This window comes from Chenopodium album, chromosome 7, assembly GCF_948465745.1.
Source record: "Chenopodium album chromosome 7, dcCheAlbu1.1, whole genome shotgun sequence".
Lineage (NCBI taxonomy): Eukaryota > Viridiplantae > Streptophyta > Magnoliopsida > Caryophyllales > Amaranthaceae > Chenopodium > Chenopodium album.
Window position 1 is genome coordinate 21,173,057 of NC_137840.1, and position 10,719 is coordinate 21,183,775.

General features: G+C 38.4%; 2 non-coding genes across 2 annotated transcripts; both read right to left on the reverse strand.

Annotated features, from left to right (window-relative positions):
* Nucleotides 1–701: 701 nt before the first annotated feature.
* LOC145641081 (small nucleolar RNA R71) lies at nucleotides 702–808 on the reverse strand. The gene has a single exon (XR_014115150.1). It is a non-coding gene; the product is annotated as a small nucleolar RNA R71 (small nucleolar RNA).
* Nucleotides 809–7,578: 6,770 nt separating this feature from the next.
* Nucleotides 7,579–7,685, reverse strand: LOC145641117 (small nucleolar RNA R71). Its single transcript, XR_014115183.1, has one exon. It is a non-coding gene; the product is annotated as a small nucleolar RNA R71 (small nucleolar RNA).
* Nucleotides 7,686–10,719: the final 3,034 nt, after the last annotated feature.

Sequence of the window (10,719 nt, forward strand, 5' to 3'; positions counted from 1 at the left end):
TTTCCTTGACTTTTTCTTAGCGAATTTAGTGTTTAGCTCGCATGCTTCCTTTTGGGTTCGACCCTTTACTTACCCCTATACTCGTATTAGGGTTGTTTTGGTTTTATAAATTGTTAATTTGATTAGGGTTAGTAGACTAACGACACTATCTAATCCCGATTAAATTTTGGCGTCGTTGCCGGGGAAGCGGCTTGTTTAGCATTTATTTTTGCTATTGTTAGAGTCATTTTATTTGCTTTCTTTTTATTATTTCGCCTTTTTTTTAATCCTACTTGTCATTTCTAATCGTGTGCTTAGCTTTGTTGTATTCAAAGAGAGATATGGCAAGACAAGAGGATGACCTTCTTTTTAGGGAGTTTGGAAATCCGGAAGTCTATGAGCTCACGAGTGGTATACTTCTCCCTACCACCGAGTCTAATTTCACAATCCATCCACAATATGCTAGGATGGCACAAGTTGAGCAATTTTCCGGAAGTGCAAGTGAAGACCCCATTGAACATTTGGACCGATTCCTTGAGTTTTGTGCAATGATGCAAACAAATGAAGTGAGCCAAGATTACATTCGTATGCATCTCTTTCGGCAATCTCTCACCGGAAGAGCAAAGAAATGGCTCAAGCTTTTGAAGCCCAACTCTCTCACCACATGGAAAGATGTTGCGAAGGCCTTTCTCAAGAGGATCATTTCCGATGAGCAAACCGCAAAAATGAGGAGGAAGATAGCTTCTTTTGAGCAAGAACCGGATGAAACTCTTGGGGAAGCATGGGAAAGGTTTAAGGATATGATTAGAGCATGTCCTAACCATGGATTCAACCATAATTTGCTCATGAGATTCTTTTATGATGGCTTAGAGCCAATTTCAAGAACCAATCTAGATGCGGGTGCCGGTGGCCAATTGATTAAGATCCCTCAAAGCCAAGTTGAAGCTATAATTGAAGAGGTGGCTACTAGCTATTCTTAGGGAGGTCAAAGAAGGTCCCAAGGAAAGCAAGGTGATCTTTATGAGTTGGAGAAAGTCGGTCAACTTAAGCACATAGTTGAACTCTTGAATGAAGGTCTTTCCAAGTTGAACTCAAGTGTAGGTTTGGGTTCAAAACTGTCACAAATCATTGATTTCTCATGTGCTTGTTGTGGTGGGACGGATCATGATGCATCGTATTGTAGAGAGTTCAATCCCAAGCAAGGTGAGGCTTTGACTTTGAGGGAAGGAGAGTTTGTAACCAAAGCTCATTCTCAACAACTTCAACAACCTCCAAAACAAGAAAACTCCTACCTCCAAGATGAACCTTTTTTCAATCCTCTAACCGAAAATTTTTCTTACCCTTCCATCCAAATGGGGAACTTTCAAGGTCAACATCATGACCAAAATCCTCAAGCGTATGAAGAACAATCCCCACCCGACCACACACAAACCCAAATTCTTCAACAACGCCAAATTCTCACTCAACAATTCCAAGAGATCAAATCTCACAATGAAGTTGTTGACTCCCATCTAGCTAACATTTCTTCTCTCCATTTAACCGCAAAACTCCCCTTACAATCATCTACTAACTTCATATGCTTATCATCTCAAAACTTGCAAGGAGGATGAAAGTAAGGAAGACAAGGTTGTGGAGGATGTGGTTGAGAAGAAGGTTCAAGAACAAAATGAGGAGCCATTAGATTTTAGTGAACCGAACAAGTTTGAAGGCCCGTTTCCCTTCCCTTGTAGGCTAGTTGAGAATGTTGTTTTGAAGAGCCCTATGGCGGTGAGCGTATGTAGAGTTGATGTGGTCGATGGTGTGATGGATAATGAGAGCTTACCTCCATGTTATGGTAAGGTGACAATGAGGTATGATGACTTTCTTGAAGTTCCTGCTTGGTTTGAAGGCTCTCTTGAGGAAGGTGAGGTTTCCCTTCCTAATATCGAGGATTCCAAGCTTCATCGCCCTTTTAGAAGAAACGACAAGAAGAAGAGAAAAAGAAAAGATGAGCCACCATTGGCTCTTGGTTTATTCCCTCCTTTCCCTTGTGGTGATTTGAGACCTCAAGGATTGCTAGTTCTCAAGCTTGGGGGCATCTATGATTCAATACTCAAATTGATGAGGGTGATGTTCTTTATTCCACCTTGAAGGAGGTGAAGGGTCAAGCTAGAGACCATAAACAAGCGCTTCCCGAGAGGCAACCCGGAGGATTTCTACCCCTTTTTCTCCCCCTCCTTTCTTTTTCTTTTTTGTTTTCTTTCTTTATTTTCTTTTAATGTTTTCTTTTATGTCTTGTCTTGCCTTGTAGGTTGCATTTTGGAAGCTTGGAGCGGAGTGACATTTGGAGAACTCGATTTTATGCTCCATTATTCTTTTAAGCCAACCTCTCGGTGAGACCTTTCTTGTTTTCACTCTTTTAATTTTTCTGTGAGTGCTTAGTTTAAGGTTAGTTTAGGAAGAAGTTGAATGGTTCAAGGTTGTTTGCATTGGTTCTAAGAAACCTGGGATAGTTGATGTTGTTATCAACGGTCATTTGTTTGACGATTGGGATTTACTTGAATTACATGCCTCATTTGTGAACCTTTTTATTTCTTCCTCTTGTTTTTGTGTTGTTTTTTTTCCCATTTGTGTGACAAACATGACTATGACAAGTTGCAATGATTTTGATTTAGAATTGCTCATTCATTTGGATTTGTGTGCCTTTCATGATAATGTGTCTTTGAATGCTTATCTTCCTAGTTGATGAGGGTTTACACGGTTTGAGAGTGCTTAGGGTTGAATTAGACACATTGTAAGCTAAGGTAGCCCGGTTTAGAACTTTTGAGGACGTTTGAACCCCTAGTTCACGGGAAAGTGGTAAGATGATGTTGCTCTCTATGGTGAATAGGATTCCCTTTGTTGGTATTTGCTTATTTCTTATCCCGTGTGAGCGTCATTTGTTCTAGCCTTCATCATTCTTGTGAGCGGCATTTAGGATCCTTAACTATGCATAACTTAATCCTTGTGTTGTTCTCTAGCTCCCAAGATCGTGACCAAGCAACTCTAGGGGAGGAAAAGGGCACCATTTTTCTCTTTTTTTTCTTTATCTTCTTTTTGTTTTGTTACTTATTTAGTTCTTATTTTGCATTTGCTCCTCTTGCCAACCCTTTGAGCCTATTCCCTTTCTTGATTATGAGCCACATTACAAACCTTATGACCTTTCGTTTCCCTAACCCTTAGTTTGTGAAGCATTTCGGTTTACGAGTTTGTTTTGTGTTGTAATAAATTGAGAAAGTATTATGCTTTTTGTACCAAGCAAGAAAAGTAAATTGTATATATTGTGTGAAATAAAGCAAATGTTAAGAAAAAGCCGTCTAAAGTTAAAAAAGGAAAGGACAACAAATAAAATATATATAAAAAAAAAATTAAAATTAGTTTGGTTTCGTTTTCTTCCCTAGTTTAAGCAGTGAGGACAATGCTTTGTTCAAGCTTGGTTGGGAGCGTTACTTCGTTTTTGTTTTTATTGAGTGTCGGTGTCGAATAAGCTTGGGGGAGATGGCATTATTGGTATTTTTGTTTGATGTTTGGTGATTTCTTGAGTTTGTTTTTGAGGTTTGATCACCCTTTTGCTTCACTTAGGAAATATAACCAAAATTTTCAAATTTTTGCCCCGCCTTGACCCCTAGCCTTACGTTACAACCCTAGTAAAGACCCTTTGACTTTAGAGGGGTGAGGTCAATGACCGGTGGAGGGAGATAGATTTCAACCCTATGGAGAGAGTATGCATAGTTGAGATGTCGGGATGACCTTATGATTCCACATAAAAATTTCTTTTTCCGGTTCCCTCGAGGAATCATGAGGAGCTAACTAAGGGATGATTTGAAGCTAGTGGAGAGAACGTGGACCGTCTTGGATGGGGCTAGGGCGGAGAGTGAAATCATTAGTTCTCTATGCTTAGCTTAGGTTTGTCTCTTTCAACCATGAGCATCTCGGAACATGTATTCCCTTATTTAATTAAGAAAGGTGAGCATTCTTTGGTGCATGTCTCTATGTTTTGAGTCCAAATGGAGCATTGTCTATCTAAAAGCTTGTTTGGTTTTCTTAAGCCTTGTCATGTCATGTTGGTCGTGGTTGTGCTTGCCTTTTTGTTTTTGCTTTTCTTTTTCTTTTTTTTTTTTCCCTTGGTTTTGTCTAGAGTTGTGGGTTAAACTGTTAGGACACCCTCACGAGAGCTCACTCGTCCTCTAGGGCGATCTAGGGGTTTAAAGGGCTGGTCATTAGTTGCTAAAAGTGATCGTGATTCCTACAAAAGTGAGTTAGTGTACATTCTTATCTCCTTAAGTGTTCTAGCATTGCTTGATTAAATCATTCTTCTTCTCCCGTGTTTCATGTTAATTTGCTCGAGGACGAGCAAAAGGTTAGCTTGGGGGAGTTTGATAAATGACTTTTATGTCACTTTTAGGGTGTTTATTGAGTCGTTTTCCGACTAATTTTCCAATAATTTAGCCCATTTTGTCCTTTATTTCTATTATTTGCTTATTCTCGTCTTTTATCTTTATTTTGAGTATTTTAGTAGTTTTTAATAGTTTTTAGCCTATTTTCTTAATTTATTTACTTTCGATTTATTTTATTTCGTTCCTTTTCTTTGTTACTTTCATAGTTTTAATTAGTTTTAAGTTTATTTTATTTACTTGTATAGTTTTATGTCTTTGTTAGTTTTAGTTTTATTTCTCTTATTTGTATTTTACTTTTATTTATTTATTTTTATTAGTTTAGTGTTACTTCTCTTTTTCTATTTTTATTTTATTTATTTCCTTTTTATTTATTTTATTTTATTTGTCTCGGTTTCACACTTTTATACTCTGGTTTGTTTGTGTGTAGGATCGTGTTTAAGGTCCAAGTCAAAGCTTTTCAATTGCCAATCCCCTGCTCAACATCCACCCCAATCAACCACCAATCCGCTAGCATCACCACTAATTCTCCCCTGCTCCCTCACGCAAAACCACCCACCAACAACACCCACCAATAACCCTAATTCAGCCCACCAATAACCCCAAATCTGCACACCTGAACAACCACCTCAACTACCTTCAGCCACTCAAACCGACCACCAACTGCAACCAATACACCACCAAACCTCCTCTAATCACCACCACCCAAAACCATCGTCAACCACCAATAGAACCACCAACACCACCTATCAGCCCAACACAACCCGCAACAACAATTACCACCTCCAATATACCACCCTGAACCACCACCAAACAAACCACAGCCACCATAACCACCTGAACCACCAACACCCTGCAACAGACCCCCATTTAATCTATCCTCACAGCACACCACCTCAGCCACTTTCTCCTTCACACAGAGCGACTCCAACACGCAATAGCTACCCACCAACAATCCCCTGTTCCCTCACCGCAGCTGCAGCCACCCAACTTCATCGTAACAACCGCAATAACAACTGTAATCACCCTTACCCAAACCGCATCGCAAGCCAATTCATAACCAGCATTTGCCCGCAATTGCAGCAACCAATTTGATTAAAGCTTTGCGGCTGCGAAGCCCTTTCAGAAAGCGCACAATTGGAATCAAAAATCATAGTCGAGATAGTAGCTTTGCGCGACCTCTGCGCGATGTCTTCGCGGGCGCGCAAATGTGGGTTCAATCATGAGCTTCTCACGAGATTACTTATGAAGATCGAATGGTGTTAATTTATTGATGCCGATTTTTTTATGATAATGAGCGGTGTTGATTGAAGGGAAATTGTTGCTGATATTGTTTTATTGGATGTGAAGCTTGGGATCAATTTTCCCCATTTCTAGAGCAGCTTGAATTTGAAGAAGAAGGGGAATGAGATGGGGTCTAACTTTGGTTTTGGTTGACTGATTTGTTTTTCTTTTTTTATTTTTATTTTCTTTTTCTTTTAATTTCCTTTTCCTTTTACTTTATCTCTTTTATATTTCCTTTCTTATTTTCTATTTTATTTCTCTTTATTTATTTAGTTTCTTTTTATAGCTTAGGATAAATACCCATTTTTGGGGGGAATTAAAAGGAGGCTCTTTTATTTTATTTTTCTTAGTTAGTTTAGGAGAGCTTCTCTCTCTTAGGGTTAGATTAGATAGTTTTTAGAGAGATAAAGTAGATTGTTGCTCAATTTTCTTCCAAGTAATCAATTTTGGTCAAGTTTAATTGCCAATCAAGCAATTCCTTCAAGTTTTCATCTTTCATTCATCCTCTCTCTAGTAATCTCTAATCCTTTCCTTTAGCTTTATTTATTTGCTTTATTGTTGCTTATTTTTGTTAGTCTTTTTAGTTCATCTAGTTATTATTGTTTTCATTGTTTTTAATCTTGTTTTGTTTTGTGTTTCTTGAATATATTTTTGGTTTTGCTATTATGTTTAATCTCCTTTCTCTAGGCTAATCTTTTAGCTAGGGGAAGGGGGTAGAAAATATGAGTTGAATGTTGGATGAATGATGATAGTGAATTGATTACATGCCTTAAATTGATGAAAGATATGATTTTTATTGACTTGAGATTATTGTAGCACTTTATTTGATTGCCTTCTAGTTTAAATGCATGAAATTGATTTGAACTAGATTTAGATCACCTATATTTTAATGATTGCATGAGAATGAGTTGTTAAAAATGGAGTTCCATGTATTGTGCCCCTTTATTCTTTGGTTAGCTTGTGCCAAATGGGATGCATGAGAATGATCCTAATTAGCATAGACCTCTTTCATTGATTTGCCTAGACTATTGCATGAGAATGAGTTGTTTAGGTAGGATCTTGTGTTCTTTGGCATGTTCTTCATGATAACTATGATTATTCCCCTTTTTTTTCTAATCATGTTTGACACCCCCGTATCCCTAGCGTTGTTCTTTCTTGATTTTATTCGTCTTTATCTTTGCTTATTCTCAACAAAATTATCCTTTCCTTGACTTTTGCTTAGCGAATTTAGTGTTTAGCTCGCATGCTTCCTTTTGGGTTCGACCCTTTACTTATCCCTATACTCGTATTAGGGTAGTTTAGGTTTTATAAATTGTTAATTTGATTAGGGTTAGTAGACTAACGACACTATCTAATCCCGATTAAATTTTGGCGTCGTTGCCGGGGAAGCGGCTTGTTTAGCATTTATTTTTGCTATTGTTAGAGTCATTTTATTTGCTTTCTTTTTATTATTTTGCCTTTTTTTTAATCATACTTGTCATTTCTAATCGTGTGCTTAGCTTTGTTGTATTCAAAGAGAGATATGGCAAGACAAGAGGATGACCTTCTTTTTAAGGAGTTTGGAAATCCGGAAGTCTATGAGCTCACGAGTGGTATACTTCTCCCAACCACCGAGTCTAATTTCACAATCCATCCACAATATGCTAGGATGGTACAAGTTGAGCAATTTTCCGGAAGTGCAAGTGAAGACCCCATTGAGTATTTTGACCGATTCCTTGAGTTTTGTGCAATGATGCAAACAAATGAAGTGAGCCAAGATTACATTCGTATGCATCTCTTTCGGCAATATCTCACCGGAAGAGCAAAGAAATGGCTCAAGCTTTTGAAGCCTAACTCTCTCACCACATGGAAAGATGTTGCGAAGGCCTTTCTCAAGAGGATCATTTCCGATGAGCAAACCGCAAAAATGAGGAGGAAGATAGCTTCTTTTGAGCAAGAACCGGATGAAACTCTTGGGGAAGCATGGGAAAGGTTTAAGGATATGATTAGAGCATGTCCAAACCATGGATTCAACCATAATTTGCTCACGAGATTCTTTTATGATGGCTTAGAGCCAATTTCAAGAACCAATCTAGATGCGGGTGCCGGTGGCCAATTGATTAAGATCCCTCAAAGCCAAGTTGAAGCTATAATTGAAGAGGTGGCTACTAGCTATTCTTAGGGAGGTCAAAGAAGGTCCCAAGGAAAGCAAGGGGATCTTTATGAGTTGGAGAAAGTCGGTCAACTTAAGCACATAGTTGAACTCTTGAATGAAGGTCTTTCCAAGTTGAACTCAAGTGTAGGTTTGGGTTCAAAACTGTCACAAATCATTGATTTCTCATGTGCTTGTTGTGGTGGGACGGATCATGATGCATCGTATTGTAGAGAGTTCAATCCCAAGCAAGGTGAGGATTTGACTTTGAGGGAAGGAGAGTTTGTAACCCAAGCTCATTCTCAACAACTTCAACAACCTCCAAAACAAGAAAACTCCTACCTCCAAGATGAACCTCTTTTCAATCCTCTAACCGAAAATTTTTCTTACCCTTCCATCCAAATGGGGAACTTTCAAGGTCAACATCATAAACAAAATCCTCAAGCTTATGAAGAACAATCCCCACCCGACTACACACAAACCCAAATTCTTCAACAACGTCAAATTCTCACTCAACAATTCCAAGAGATCAAATCTCACAATGAAGTTGTTGACTCCCATCTAGCCAACATTTCTTCTCTCCATTTAACCGCAAAACTCCCCTTACAATCATCTACTAACTTCATATGCTTATCATCTCGAAACTTGCAAGGAGGATGAAAGTAAGGAAGACAAGGTTGTGGAGGATGTGGTTGAGAAGAAGGTTCAAGAACAAAATGAGGAGCCATTAGATTTTAGTGAACCGAACAAGTTTGAAGGCCCGATTCCCATCCCTTGTAGGCTAGTTGAGAATGTTGTTTTGAAGAGCCCTATGGCGGTGAGCGTATGTAGAGTTGATGTGGTCGATGGTGTGATGGATAATGAGAGCTTACCTCCATGTGATGGTAAGGTGACAATGAGGTGTGATGACTTTCTTGAAGTTCCTGCTTGGTTTGAAGGCTCTCTTGAGGAAGGTGAGGTTTCCCTTCCTAATATCTAGGATTCCAAGCTTCATCGCCCTTTTAGAAGAAACGACAAGAAGAAGAGAAAAAGAAAAGATGAGCCACCATTGGCTCTTGATTTATTCCCTCCTTTCCCTTGTGGTGATTTGAGACCTCAAGGAATGCTAGTTCTCAAGCTTGGGGGCATCTATGATTCAATCCTCAAGTTGATGAGGGTGATGTTCTTTATTCCACCTTGAAGGAGGTGAAGGGTCAAGCTAGAGACCATAAACAAGCGCTTCCCGAGAGGCAACCCGGAGGATTTCTACCCCTTTTTCTCCCCCTCCTTTCTTTTTCTTTTTTGTTTTCTTTCTTTATTTTCTTTTAATGTTTTCTTTTATGTCTTGTCTTGCCTTGTAGGTTGCATTTTGGAAGCTTGGAGCGGAGTGACATTTGGAGAACTCGATTTTATGCTCCATTATTCTTTTAAGCCAACCTCTCGGTGAGACCTTTCTTGTTTTCACTCTTTTAATTTTTCTGTGAGTGCTTAGTTTAAGGTTAGTTTAGGAAGAAGTTGAATGGTTCGAGGGTGTTTGCATTGGTTCTAAGAAACCTGGGATCATTGATGTTGTTATCAACGGTCATTTGTTTGACGATTGGGATTTACTTGAATTACATGCCTTATTTGTGAACCTTTTTATTTCTTCCTCTTGTTTTTGTGTTGTTTTTTTTCCCATTTGTGTGACAAACATGACTATGACAAGTTGTAATGATTTTGATTTAGAATTGCTCATTCATTTGAATTTGTGTGCCTTTTATGATAATGTGTCTTTGAATGCTTATCTTCCTAGTTGATGAGGGTTTACACGGTTTGAGAGTTCTTAGGGTTGAATTAGACACATTGTAAGCTAAGGTAGCCCGGTTTAGAACTTTTGAGGACGTTTGAACCCCTAGTTCACGGGAAAGTGGTAAGATGGTGTTGCTCTCTATAGTGAATAGGATTCCCTTTGTTTGTATTTGCTTATTTCTTATCCCGTGTGAGCGTTATTTGTTCTAGCCTTCATCATTCTTGTGAGCGGCATTTAGGATCCTTAACTATGCATAACTTAATCCTTGTGTTGTTCTCTAGCTCCCAAGATCGTGACCAAGCAACTCTAGGGGAGGAAAAGGGCACCATTTTTCTCTTTTTTTTCTTTATCTTCTTTTTGTTTTGTTACTTATTTAGTTCTTATTTTGCATTTGCTCCTCTTGCCAACCCTTTGAGCCTATTCCCTTTCTTGATTATGAGCCACATTACAAACCTTATGACCTTTCGTTTCCCTAACCCTAGTTTGTGAAGCATTTCGGTTTAAGAGTTTGTTTTGTGTTGTAATAAATTGAGAAAGTATTATGCTTTTTATACCAAGTAAGAAAAGTAAATTGTATATATTGTGTGAAATAAAGCAAATGTTAAGAAAAATCCGTCTAAAGTTAAAAAAGGAAAGGACAACAAATAAAATATATATAAAAAAAATAATTTAAAATTAGTTTGGTTTCGTTTTCTTCCCTAGTTTAAGTATTGAGGACAATGCTTTGTTCAAGCTTGGGGGGAGCGTTACTTCGTTTTTGTTTTTATTGAGTGTCGGTGTCGAATAAGCTTGGGGGAGATGGACTTATTGGTATTTTTGTTTGATGTTTGGTGATTTCTTGAGTTTGTTTTTGAGGTTTGATCACCCTTTTGCTTCACTTAGGAAATATAACCAAAATTTTCAAATTTTTGCCCCGCCTTGACCCCTAGCCTTACGTTACAACCCTAGTAAAGACCCTTTGACTTTAGAGGGGTGAGGTTAATGACCGGTGGAGGGAGATAGATTTCAACCCTATGGAGAGAGTATGCATAGTTGAGATGTCGGGATGACCTTATGATTCCACATAAAAATTTCTTTTTCTGGTTCCCTCGAGGAATCATGAGGAGCTAACTAAGGGATGATTTGAATCTAGTGGAGAGAACGTG